The 14,004-nt window shown below is 39.4% G+C and overlaps 1 pseudogene; it reads left to right on the top strand.

The window, feature by feature from the left end:
* Window positions 1-12,831, top strand: part of LOC100752587 — a 33,930-nt pseudogene extending 21,099 nt beyond the window's left edge.
* The last annotated feature ends 1,173 nt before the right edge of the window (window positions 12,832-14,004 follow it).

The following is a 14,004-nucleotide window of genomic DNA, read 5'->3' as shown; positions in this document are numbered from 1 at the left end:
TTGTAGCTTCTCTCTCATCCAGGTATTGAGAATGGGTGCATTTGCTCTTGCTCTACTCACTTGGTAATGTCATGAGTGTAGCTTGACTCAAACACTGATTAAAATGACCACTGTTATGACCAAATCGGCCATATCTTTCTTCTTAATGTTTTTAGCTGTCCTGTTGCCAGACTTTTCTTGAATATCCTGAAAATATTACAAGTTCAATATTACTGAAATTAAACCCATCATTTTCCATGCTACAATTCCTTCGATCTGTTTTGGTCTTAGTTCTGTGAAGAGAATCACTTTCCGCCCCTACCTTCTCAGCCAACTGTGTAAGCTCAAGTCACATTCTTCTGAGGAAGTTTTCTAGAATGAAACTGTTATGCATCGTTAGCTCTATAAGACTAGAACAAAGGCCAATGGGTTTCCTTGGGCATGTAGAAAAGATTTATCTTTTTGGCTGTCTGCAATGCCTTTCTTCGATGTCTGTTGTGGACTGTTTTGTAGGTTGAGGGATCACTTTACCTCTTTTGATCACCAACTCCCACAAGACTGTGGTTACTGCCACTTTCTGTGAGGTGCTTGCTCTCTATCACAAAGGTAAATCAGAATTAGGCAACCATCTTCATTTGCTGTTTTCCTATTTTCTCTGGCAAACCATTTTTTTAAGGATAAATGTGTTTTCTAATCTGTCTAGGATCTAGCCAAGTCCCTTGGTATTTAATGATTAGATGAATGAAGGAGATTTCCCATATTCCCAAAACTGAAAGAATACAAAAATGAAAAGCAACAATCCTTGCAGAGCTGCCTTAAAGCCTACTGCTAGTGCATAACTGTATATTTAATTCAATGAAAGATACAATCAAAATTAAAATGATACTGATAGAGTCTATTTTAGACATAGAAGGAATTAACTAATTTAATTCTATTAAGTGACTGAGTAAGTAAAAACCTGTGAGATCATATGGAATTGTGGATCAATTTAGGGGCCTTAGCAATACAGATAGTTTGACAGAAGCAGGTAGCATTTTATTTAGGAATTTAAATTTAAAGGGCTAGGCATGATTTACAAGTGAGCATCCACGTAGTTCAATCTGATCACCTGCTACTCTCTACTGCTTACAGCAATACATTTCCAATGCAATCGTCTATCAGAATAGATGATTAGGACTTCCAAAATGAAAATGAGAAGTTAATATATGCATATGTATTGAAATAAAAATATAAGACTTGCAATATGCATTTCTTCCTCAAGTATCCTTATAATGATATCAAGATCAATCAAAATAAAAAATAAAATATCACAAAAGAATTTGCTATAACCACCTAACAATGGGTTATAGATGTAGGGGACTGTGTCATACATCTTATGTAGTTGTTGGGGATCTAATCTCAGGTCCTCATGCTTATGAGGCAAATTCTTTACCTCCTGAGCTAACTTCTCTCTAGCACTTATACACTATTAAAGAAATATTTTCTCTTTTAAAACATGTATTTATTTATTTTATCTGTATGAATGATTGGTCTTCCCATATGTATGTGTACTGTGTGCATAACAGATTTCTATGAATGCCAGCAAAGTGTACTGGGTCCCCTGGAGTTGCAGTGAAGGACAGTTGTAAAATACCCTGAGCATACTGGGAACCAAACCCAGGTCCTCTGCAAAAACAGAGTGCAAGTGCTCTTAACTGCTTCTCCATTTCTACAACCCCTTAGAGAACAGTTTCAATTAAGTAGTTATATCAAGCAAACACAAATTTGGATTACAATTTCTAGTGACAATCTTAAATTCCATAATTCTGATACTGAAATTCTGAAAAAAATTCAAAAGTACAATTTGGGAAAAATAATGCAATAATACCTTAAAATGTATTTGTTTAGGGCTTAAGAAACATAAAAAATGACACAATACTTCATAGATGACTTGAACAACAACATCTTAGTATATCACAATTTGACACATTTATTTTTTTCAAATAACCACTTGAGCATACTTAACAAGGTTACCTGGGTACAACCTAGGAGCAAGTGAACCATAGTCATTAAGAAATACATCAAAAATGAAATGTATAAGTGCATGTCACTGTGATTGGTGAGTGTGACTGACTTAAAACTGCAATTAGCTAAAAGATCATGATGCAGAGGTCTGCAGACAAGATGAGTCATAAACTACTATGGGTCACTGCTGTCAAGGAGAGGGACTCTTGAGAAACTCTACCTTCTACAAAAGCAGATAGTGAAGGGCACTCTTTCACTTCTGAGGAGGAAGTTCAGTGCTTCCATTTCACACACAATGTTTACACACCAAGTCAGCATAGAGGACTTTACTCAACATAGGGTAGCTTGCAAAGGGAATGTTTAAAGCATTCAGAACTCACCAAAGGGCTTTACACAGGACTGTCTTAATATCACATTGTAAAATACAATTCTGACTATTGAAAGCTATAGGCCAAAAAAAGCGAAGGAGGAATATGCTAAGAAGAAAATTCATATATGGAAATTATATTACAGGCATAGATCATTGACGAGTATGTGAAGGTAGTCTATAAAAGCCAGTGACTTTCACAATCATTAACTTTATTGTGAAGTCTTTCTTCACCACAAAGGGGCTCTTCATCTTTTGTGGCTTTGTTCAGTTGACACACAGTTACTTTCTCAAAGTGCTTCACCTTTGAAAGTCTTCTGTGATTCAATATACACCGACAAGAGCATTCTTGGTTACATTTTCTCATCCATGGCTTAATTGTAGGACATTCAGTTTCACCAAAATTCAGTCTCTCCACACTCATCTGGATATCCCACATTTTGTTGGAAGTGATCCTGGTGATGAAACAAAAATACATCACTGGGCAAGCAGTTTTTCTTCCACTGTGTACAATGATACTTTCAAACCAGTCTTGACATCACTAGTATCATCAGACAAATGTAGCTTTAATTCAGTAAGCATTTAGTTCAGCAATGATGACCATGATAATGCAGATAAATGACATTTTAGGATGAAGTTGCCTTCATACCATTGTGCATGACATCATTTTCCTAGAATTTGACTTCCTAGTCACTGTAAAAATTCTAGTTTGTTTTGGGGAGCGGTTGTGTTCTGGAGAAGTACCGGATTTTTAACGTGGAATTTTAATCTTTGGGGATTTAGACCATAAAGACTTGGATTTTAACATATGATTATATCAGGAAACATCTCTGTTGGGATTGTGACTTATACACACTAAAACTATTATTGAAAAATGTGGTCATAAAATTTATCTGAAAATTCAAAAATAGCCCCAAGAATATGCCTCACTTTGCAAATTATGCAAATAACACACTTTGCATGAAAGGTGTGTATGTGTTTATGTGTGTGTGAGTGTGTGTGTATGTGTGAGTGTGTGTGTATGTGTGAGTGTGTGTGTGTGTGTGTGTGTGTGTGTGTGTGTGTGTGAGTGTGTGTGAGTGAGTGCTTTTATTGCTGTGAAGAGACACCATGTCTATGGGGATTCTTAAACATTTAATTGGGGTGTCTCTCTTATACTTTCAGAGGTTCAGTTTGTTATCATGATGTTGGGAGCATGGCAGGATATGGGAAGATGGTAACTAAGAGTCCTCCATCTTGCAGGCAACAGGAAGTTGACTGAGACATGACACAGTATCATGAGCATAGGAAACCCACTGCCATAATGACACACTTCTTCCAACAAGGTTATACACACTCCACCAAAGCCACACCTCCTAATAGTGCCACCCCCTAGGAGATTATGGGGGGTAATTATATCAAAATACCAGTGTGTGTGTGTGTGTGTGTGTGTGTGTGTGTGTGTGTGTGTGTGTGTTCTACCAAGTCCAAGTCCATTTAGTGCTGCTAGATGCATGTGTTTAGGGCTGTTTCAGATTGAATAACCCATCAAGGAGCTTGTCCTTGGAGAGAACATATTTTTTTCCTTGATCAGCTATTGACTCCCTATAGCCATTTAGGAGTGGCCCTTTGGGGACATTTGCCCTTCCCTGTTACCATGCCAATGGGTGTGGCTACTACTCAGGTCTTTTCTAGGGAAGCAAATTGTTGAGATTTCATGGATGCAGCATCCCTGTCAGAACTAGAAGGTGCTGCATTTTTAGCCACAGGATTCAAACCCCTGCAGCACAAATAACAAAATCCCAGAGACAGATATTGGGGTTCAAGCTGAAGCTCATAAAAGCAAAACAGCCAACCACTAGAGAGTTTCTACCTCTATCAACGCTGGGGCAATCATGTTCTCAGCATGACTGCAGACTGAATACCCAGCAATCCTGTTTCCACCTCCTTATATATGTTCCTCTCTAGTGCTGGGATTAAAGGCATCTCATCCCAAGTGCTAAGATCAAAGGTGTGATCTCTGTTTCTCTTTCAGACTGATTCAGTCTCGTGTAGCCCAGAGTGGCATTGGACTCACAGAGATCCATCTGCCTCTGTTTCCCAAGTGATGGGATGAAAGATGTAGACCACTGCCTGTCCTCTATGGCTAACCAGTGGCTTAGGTGTGTGGCTCACTGGTGGGTTAGGTGTGTGTAGCTCACTAGTGGCTTAGCTCTGCATTCTGATCTTCAGGCAAGGTTTATTAGATCATAAACAAAATAGCACCACAAACCCCTCAGAATGCTTCACCCCTCTTCCACAAAGTTCTCTGAGACCTAGGTTTAGGGATTGTGTTGTAGATATGCCATATGTAGGGTGGTACCCTTGGTCACTTATTTTCTGAATTCTGACAAGATATATGTTGTGTCTGCTGGAAGAAGCTTCTTCACTGAGGGTGAGAGCTACACCCCTCTGGGTTAAAGGTAAGGGCTTAGGATGCTGTTAGAAGCTATATGGATTCCCCAAAGTGGCTCCAGTTAGTTTTCCTTTAGAGCAGTGGTTCTCAACCCTCCTAATGCTGTCACCCTTCAATAGAGTTCCTCATGATGTGGTGACACCCAAACATAAATTATCTTTGGTGCTACCTATAACTGTAATTCTGCTACTGTTATGAATCATAATGTAAATTTTTTTAGGGAGAGAGGTTAACCAAAGAGGTCACAACACACAGGTTGAAAACCACTGCTCTGGGATCTACATATTTTAACCCTATGAATAATGTCTACTAAAGGAAATGAGTTAACCTTGAATCTCAAGGATTTATGCTATCTGGAAGCCAACCTGAAGATGATTCTTCAGTATTTGAAGTGGCACATGTATATTCTGTTTAAGTAGCAGTAGTCAAACTGGGGAAGCTTTATGAGAAACAAATTAATTGCTTTCACATTAGACTTATATACAATTTTCATATATAAATTCTTATGGCATATTAGCAGAGATAGGGACTTGTAAAACATGTGGATTCCTCTCCAAAACTCCATCCTCATCTACCTCATGGAGGTAAATGGCCCCTCTCATCTGTTACTAGTGACAATGGGAGTAACTATGAAAACATTTGCAGACAACTTGAACTAAGCTGCATTTTGCAAATCCATCCATCACACTGTTGGATTCTTCAGGAAATAATTATACAGGTGTGTAACTCCTCCACAGCTATCCCTTCCTAGCAAATTGGAGTTGGAAAAATGGGTGGCAACTCTATTGCCATTGGGCTCAGAGGGAATCTTGACAGCTCAACAGATCCTCACGATTCTTGTCCCAAAGCAGACACACAATAGTACTTGCAGAAGCATCTATTCTCTGAAAGACAGTCCCTGGCATAAACCTCACATAATTATCATTATTTTGGCTTTGCATTGCCAGTACTGTTTGAATATAGCTACAATGGGCTACAGATATGCAAATGTATATTTGTATATGCACATATTTGGTGGTTTATGCTTGGTATTTATAATGCTTTAAAGGTTTTCAGATTAAATTACACTATTGTGATTACAGATACTAATAAATAGTACCAGCCATATATCTTATAAAATCTTTAGGCTCAGTATATGAAAAAGGAAGCATTCTGTTGAATATAAAATAGAATGTATAAACTAACACATACAAATAATTTTCACTTTTGTCAATTTTCTAAGATATAAAGTGATGACATAGGAAAATGATTCCTTCAAAAATCATTTTCCTTTTATAAATATAGAAATTGCTCTTGCAAATTCTAAGGAAAATTTTCCTTTGACATCTCTGTATGAATTGGTTTTGTGTGCATCCTTCTGAAGTATTGTATCTACATGAAGTGTCTGAGCACTCCGCCTTTCACGACAGCTTGTGGGAGGAACCTCAAACCACCTTGACAATTTTAAGCTGACAGAAATGAATGAAAACAAGAAAGAAGTAGGTGTGTCCAAAGACTGGGCTGGAAGAGAGACAAATCTGGTTTCTGATTTCAGCCTGGACCAGATATTAGCAGAGCTTTCTGAGGCTCACAGAACAAGATTCTGCAGCTTCTTTTCTCATGAACAGAGCTGAGGTAAAGTATCTATTCTACACACTGTAATCAGGATTGGAAGACATGAGTACAATGAAAACTCAAACTATATGGCACTAATGGCATGGTTATTATTGTTGTAATTATGAAGTACTTGGGAAATTTTGAAATTTTCCAGGAGAAGAAACCTCAAAAGTAATTGAGCCTGCACAAAACTTATGTTTGAATGGATCAAAGACCCCAACGTATATCTAGCTGAACACCTTAAAAGAGAAAATAGGTGGTACCCTACAATGAATTGGCAGAAGAGGCCACTTCCTGAACATAACACTAGTAACACAGACAGAGATTGACAATTAATAAATGGAACCTTCTGAAACTGAGAAGCTTCTGTAAGGCAAAGGACATAGTCAACAAGACAATACAGCAGCCCACAGAATGGGAAAAGATATTCACCAACACCACATTTCACAGAGGGCTCATTTCCAAAATATACAAAGAACTCAAGAATCTAGTTAACAAAACACCAACTAATCCAATTGTAAAGTGGGGTATAGAACTAATAAAGAAGTCTCAATGAAGGAATCTAAAATGGCTGAAAGACACACAAGGAAAGTGCTCAATCCTTAGCCCTCAGGGAAATGCAAATCAAAACAACTCTGAGATATCATCTTACACCTGTCAGAATGGCTAAAATAAAAAACACCAATGACAGTTCATGCTGGAGAGGATGTGGAGAAAGGGGAACACTCCTCCACTGCTGGTGGGAGTGCAAACTTCAATAGCCACTTTGGAAATCAGTGCGGCAGTTCTTCAGAAAAATCAGAGTCTACCACAAGATCCAGCAATTCCACTCTTAGGCATATACCCAAAAGATGCATATTTATACAACAAAGGCATTTGTTCAACTGTGTTCATAGCAGCACTATTTGTAATAGCCAGAACCTGGAAGCAGCCTAGATACCCCTCAACAGAAGAATGGATGGAGAAAATGTGGTACATTTATGCAACGGAACACTATTCAGTCGAAAAAAACAGTGGAATCTTGAAATTTGCAGGAAAATGAATGGAACTAGAAGAAACCATCCTGAGTGAGGTAACACAGTCACAAAAAGATAAATTTGGTATGTATTCACTCATATATGGATTTTAGACATAGAGCAAAGGATTACCAGCCTACAATACACACCACCTGAGAAGCTAGGAAACAAGGAGGACCCTAAGTGAGACATACATGGGTGCCAGGATAGGGGAAAAGAAACAAGATCTCCTAAGCTAATTATGAGCATGGGGGGAGGGGAGAGGGAGCTAGAAGAAAGAGAAGGGGAGAAGAGGAAGGGAGAGTAGGACGTGAGGCAGCAGGAAGATTTAGTCAGGGGAAGAATGGAGAAGAGCAAGAAAATAGATACCATAATAGAGATACCATTATAGGTTTAAAGAGAATCCTGGTACTAGGTAAATGTCCAGAGATCTACTAGGTTGACCCCAACTAACAATGAAAGCAATAGCAGAGAGGCTATCTTAAATGTCCTTTTCAGATAATGAGATTGATGACTACCTCATATGCCATGCTAGAGCCTTCATCTAGTAACTGATGGAAGTAGAAGCAGACACTCACAGCTAAACACTGAGCTGAACTCTAGAGTCCAGTTGCAGACAGGGAGGAGTGATGATCAAAGGGATCAAGACCAGGCTGGAGAAACCCACAGAAACAGCTGAATTGAACAAGGGGATGCTCATGGATTCCAGACTGATAGCTGGGAAACCAGCATGGGACTGATCCAGACCGCCTGAATGAGGCTGTCAGTGTGGACATCTGGGCAGTCTATAGGGACTCTGGTAGTGGATCAGTATTTATCCCTAGTACATGAATGGACTTTGGAAGCCCATTCCACATAGAGGCATACTCTCTCACCCTAGACATGTGGGGGAGGGTCTAGGCCCTACTCTAAATGATGTGACAGACTTTGAAGATTCCCCCCTGGAAGGCCTCACCCTCCCTGGTGCACAGAAAAGGTTTGGGATAGGGGTCAGTGTCGGGGGGGGGGCAAGAGTGGAGGGGAGGGAGAGGGAACTGGGATTGATATGTAAAAGAAGCTTGTTTCTAATTTAAAATTGGTCTAATTACAATTATAAAAATAAAAATAGCATAAAAATAAAAAGTAATTGAGCCATTCTGTTTCAATCTTAAGATACTTTAGATATTGACACTCTGCTCTCTTTTTGATGATTTTACAACCAGTTTTAAGTGGAAACAAATCAACAAAAGTTAAAATGTCTTCTTTGATATTGCTTGTTCTTTTCCAGTGTTTCCTGAGAATTGTATGTTCTATGAATTAGAATCATTTTTGTTGTTGCAAGTTAACTAATTTATAGAAAAAAATTTTTCAGAAGCCCCAGTGAACAGTCTAATCCCATGACTGCAATGAACTGGGACATCATGTGAATATCTCCTGTAGGCACCATTATTTTCAGGAGTGCCTCATAGGACTGGGCCTGGTGTTAGGCACACGTGAGCGTGAGCGAATAAAAGTACAGAGGTTTGCAGAGTCATAACACCTTTTCTATACCTTGCCATCAACTTCATCAAAACCTTAATTTCAGCTTAAGGTTTAAATTGTCAAAGTAGATCCACAACTGAAGACTGGTTCCCTCTTCTCCACTATCTGCCCATAGCCAAGGGTTCTCCAGGGAGGGAGTAGGGTCACACTAGTTCGTTCCTGATCCATCCTCCAATGCAAAGGAACTCAATAGGTCATAAAACCAAATCAAAGGCTTAAGGATGAGGAAGCAACTTGGGGGAGGGGAGAGGGTTGTCAGGAAAGCACAAAGAATAGAGAGGTTGCTGAATAGGAAGAGTCTGAATATGTTATACACATAACATGAAATTGCAAAGGAATACATTCATTCTGAGGAAAGCTAGATGCATTAAAACCTGTTAATAAAATTCTGTACAAATTTAAAAGGATCTTTGTTTTAAAGACAAGTCATCTTTATCTTTCTCAGATTTAATGTGTCAGAATTTTCTGGGCAGAAAAAAAATATGAAAATTTATTGCACCCCGACAAAAGAAATTAATTATTGAGCTACAAACTCTATAGCCACTCAATGGGAGGGCAACAGCAGACAGGCACAGGGCAAGGTAGAGCCTCATCCAGGAGAAAGAGAGTGAAAATGTGTTTTGCATGACAGATAAGGGTATTTATATTTACTTGCTTGTGCTTTAAATTGCCCTTGTGAAAATCGATGATGATGGCTTCAGCGATAAAAGCCTGTGGAAGAGAATACCCTTTAAATTTTACTCAGTGATGTTACAAGTGATTGGATGCTATTAGACACTCTTTTAAAGAAGATTTATGATAATAAGTATTCCTCACAAAGCCCGTAATTCTGAGGAACAAAAAGTGATGCTGCATTCATTGTGTATGATTAATGACTCCCACCTAATGAGGAAAAACATTTGCAAGACTAATCTACAATTGTAAGTGAAAATGAACTTTATAAAGAGATTTTTCTTGTTAATGTCAACAAAAGAAAGAAACTCTGCATATGCAAGATATTTGCAAGTATTTGCATCAACTTGCAAGAAACATTACACTCAGCAATAAGGCATTCTGTTAATCTCTATCATAATTAAGAATTCCTATTCTGTAACATCTCACAACTTTAAGCCTACTTCATACAACTTAGTAGATTTTCTTGATACCTGTGATATAATATGAAGATTTTATATCAGGGAATGGTCCTACACAGCCCCAATCTGCAACTTAAACACATATTTTTTAAAAAAAGAAAAAAAAACAGTTGTAGTTCCTTAAAATTCAAAAAGAAAATACTGTATATTGAGTTTTTATTGAAGTATTTAAAATTACTTTTATTTAATTGCTTGTGTGTGAGTGTATTTGTGTGTGGGTAGGTTTACGAGTCCAAGTGTCCAATGAGTCTAGAACCTCCATATCCTTTATTGGTTGAGAGTGTCCAACATGGATGCTAGGAAACAAACTCTGGTCGCCTGTAAGAGCACTATGTGTTCTTAACCAGTGAGTCATGTTTTCCAGTCCCTGTAGTGTTTTGAAAAGAGATAGTTGCAGTGTATATCTTTAGTTCTAGCACCTTTGACAAAGTCAGGTGTCTATGGATGCGGGAGTCTATTGTTTGCATCTTTTCTAGTCACTGGGCTTTAAAATTATAATCATACATCTTAGGAGAATGGAATGGGAACCTTGTGATGTTAAAAGCTTGTAAACAGAAAATGGAAGGCTTTTGTTTTTTACCTCTGGTGCAGGGTTTTCTTTTTCTATTGTACTATGTTAACTTATATATTTGAAATGGATCTCAAATCAGGAAAAAGCTCACTAACTAAATAGATATCAACATTACTTTTTTATATTAAATTTTGAAACTAACTTCATTTTAAAAGACAAAGTTATGAATTGTTTTATCTTGGGACTTGTTTCTACTGCACAAATCATTTCCAATGCATATTTTCTTGTTTTAGACACACATGGATCACTTTTCAAGATGCTATGTAACTGAAATGGATCAGATAGGTGTCAATGCTCACCTGTCATGTGATTTACTTTAAATCTGTATTGTTTTGCATGTCAAGGAGAAATATGTGTCCTGTAGTCAACCAACGTCTGCTTCTCAACTCAGCTGCTCTCAGCTTCTTTCCCTGACTTTAGTGGCTCGCCTCTCAAATGGTTTTCTTCAGCTTAAAACCATGCTGTCTCTTGATGCATATTGTCATCTGTTTTACTTATGGCTTTGCATAGATTAAATACCCTGCAGCACTCAAATGAGAGTCATTGATTTTCTGACTGCAAACCCTTCACCTGCTCCACCCCCATTCTTTGTCTCATGATTCACTCCTTGAGCCTGACTGCTTGCCTATATTCTATTGCCATTACCTACAAGTATTAGGTTCAATCCTCTCTCATGGGGTGTAAAGTGTCTTAACTCCATTTCATCCCAATTTGAACTCAAATCAAACTACATCTAGTTACATATCAATTAGCTCTTATCATCATGTTTCCATGATTATATATGAGGGGAAGGGGATTCTTCTGTGACAATACTGTCTTGTGGGATTCCCCATCCCAATTCTCAGATGTACACACACTGGCAATACTCTTGGGTCAAGCACTTGGCAGGACAGTACACAAAGCTTAGATTCTGTTTTTTTTTCTATCTAAAGATTCTATGATAAAATATCTCAGTTGATACTCAGAACAAGGCTTTTTTGAGCCCCTGAGACTCTCACAGACACTCTGTGCACTGCAGGAAGAGCCTTTGGAGGCCCAGCGTTGTGCCAGCCCCTCCACAAAGACTGCAGTTTCTGAGGAGGAGCCACAGGTCAGCACCTCCATCAGACCCCTTCCTGACTGTGGCAGGACATCCTAGGAACGTACCTGCTGTTGCTCCTTCACTCTGCTTGGTAAGACTACATCCCTGAGAACTTTGAACATTATCCAAAATACTACCCTAGAGCTCTCTGAAATCCTCTCTGGCCAGAAGGACATGGGCCACCTGCTTTGTGTGGACTGTATAGACAATCTTCTGATGCAGCTAGATGCCCAAATCACTCCAGTGGAATCTGACAACCAGAACTACAGGAGTTTCCTGGAGAGAGAGTCGCTGGTGAGTGAGGAGAAGAGAGAGGCCATGCCCATGGAGCTTTGTGCCGAGCTGCAGGGTCTGGAGCAGGAAGAATCAAGGCTGGTTCAGGAGCTAGATCAGCATCATGCAAGAACAGCTGCCGAACTCAGAGCAGCCCAGGCAGAGAACACGGAGCTGAATCAACAGAAGTAGCAGGACTTGATGGAGTATTCTGCCTTGAAAATGGACCAGCTGGAACTGATGGACAAGCTGAGCAGTGTGGAGAACCAGTTGGAGGATGCCAGAGTCAGCTGCGACGCCTGAGAAAGACCAATATTTTCAACACCACCTTTACAATCTTGGATGAGGGTCCTTTGGGCATTGTCAACAACTTCAGGTTGGGTTGCCTCCCTGGTATCCAGGTGGGATGGGGTGAGATCAATGCCGCCTGGGGACAGACAGCCTTACTTCTCTTCACCTTGGCCAGGACTGTATTTCCAGAGGTACCAACTAGTTCCCCCGTGGGGGCCATTCTTACTTCAGATCCTTGACTAATGATGAGGAGCTACTGTTGTTCTCAGATGGGAGCCACAATGTCTTCTTGAATAACAAGTATGACCATGGAAAGAAGGCCTTCCTGGACTGCCTGCAGCAGTTTGTGGATGAGGTTGAGAAGACAGAATGTGTCTTCCTGCCCTACACGATCCATGTGAATGAAGGTTTGATGCAGGATTCCAGCGGCAGTGGGGAATGCTACTCTATCAGGACCCACCTGAACACAGAGGAGGAGTGGGCAAAGGCTCTTAAATTCATGCTTACTGTCTTAAAGTTGACTCTTGCTTGGGCTTCCTTTGTACGAAGGAAGGAACCAAACTGAATCCATTTTGAATAAAACTTACATTTTAAAAAGGGTTCCCAAGACCTCTCAGCTAAATGACACCCTGCTTGGTAGAGAGCGACCTGTTTGTGGGTAACTGATAATCCTGGTTTCAAGTTGAATGTGAATGGAGGGCAAACTGCCCTGCCACCTTGAGTAAACCAACCAGTGAGAACAAGATAAGTGCTACACACAGATGTATGTTCCTACAAAAGTCCCTATCCCTGAATCCTGATTGTTGGAAAGATGTAAGTGTAACTTGGCACAGATGCTGTGGTTTCCAAGCTTAAAAGCTTTGTAACATTCTGGCTTGGGGTAGCAGTTCGACTCTGATTGACCAGGTAGTGGCTTGATTACAACAGCTTTCTTTCTGCGTTTAACCTGGTGTGTAAGTTGTGTTGGCTCCAAGCAGACCCTATAACACTGTCAAAAACTTATTTTCTAAAATACTAGGAAAATAAGATGGTACATCTCAAGAATGCAACTGGTTTGTGATTCAAAGGTAACCATTTTGTCTTTTTTGAAAGAGGTTCTCCATAGCTCAGGTTGACCTTAAGATGAACCAATCAGCAATGAGATTTAAAATATTGCCTCTGAGGCCCTTGGTTGATCATTGCCACCACTATGTGTATTTTCTCAGTGACCCAGATGTCACTGTTGAGTTCCTGTGTCTTTTCCTTTTTGTATATTTCTCTGGTTCACCTCCACACAGGCATTCAAAATGATCACTCCTGCATTAAAAAATTATAAAGACAGAATTGACTGGAGATGAGCGGTGCTGGGGTATGGAGAAAAACAGCTGAGGTTTGAACTTTTTGAGAAAAACAGTGTGGACCTTTTGGAGGGTGGCAGTCATGGGATCAGACTTCAGGGATTATGAGTTTTTTTGTTGAATGCATGAGCCTTTCCTTTTCATGTTTTAGACAATTTCAATAAATGTTTGCATTTCCTTTAAAAATATCTAAGTTGAAAGTGAAAATTAATAATAAAATTATTACTGGCTTAGTAGACACTGGGGCGGATGCAACTGTTATTACACAAATGTCTTAGCCTCAGAAAGGTCTCTTAGAGAGGCAAATGTACAATTTTTAGGAATTGGCACTCTATCTAGAGTTCAACAGAGTGTTAACTTGGTGGTCTGCATTGGACAGAAAGGGAGACTGAAACCATACA

This window comes from Cricetulus griseus (assembly GCF_003668045.3).
Source record: "Cricetulus griseus strain 17A/GY chromosome 1 unlocalized genomic scaffold, alternate assembly CriGri-PICRH-1.0 chr1_1, whole genome shotgun sequence".
Classification (NCBI taxonomy): domain Eukaryota; kingdom Metazoa; phylum Chordata; class Mammalia; order Rodentia; family Cricetidae; genus Cricetulus; species Cricetulus griseus.
Note: the sequence above shows the minus strand (reverse complement) of the source record. Positions and strands in the feature narration are given on the sequence as shown.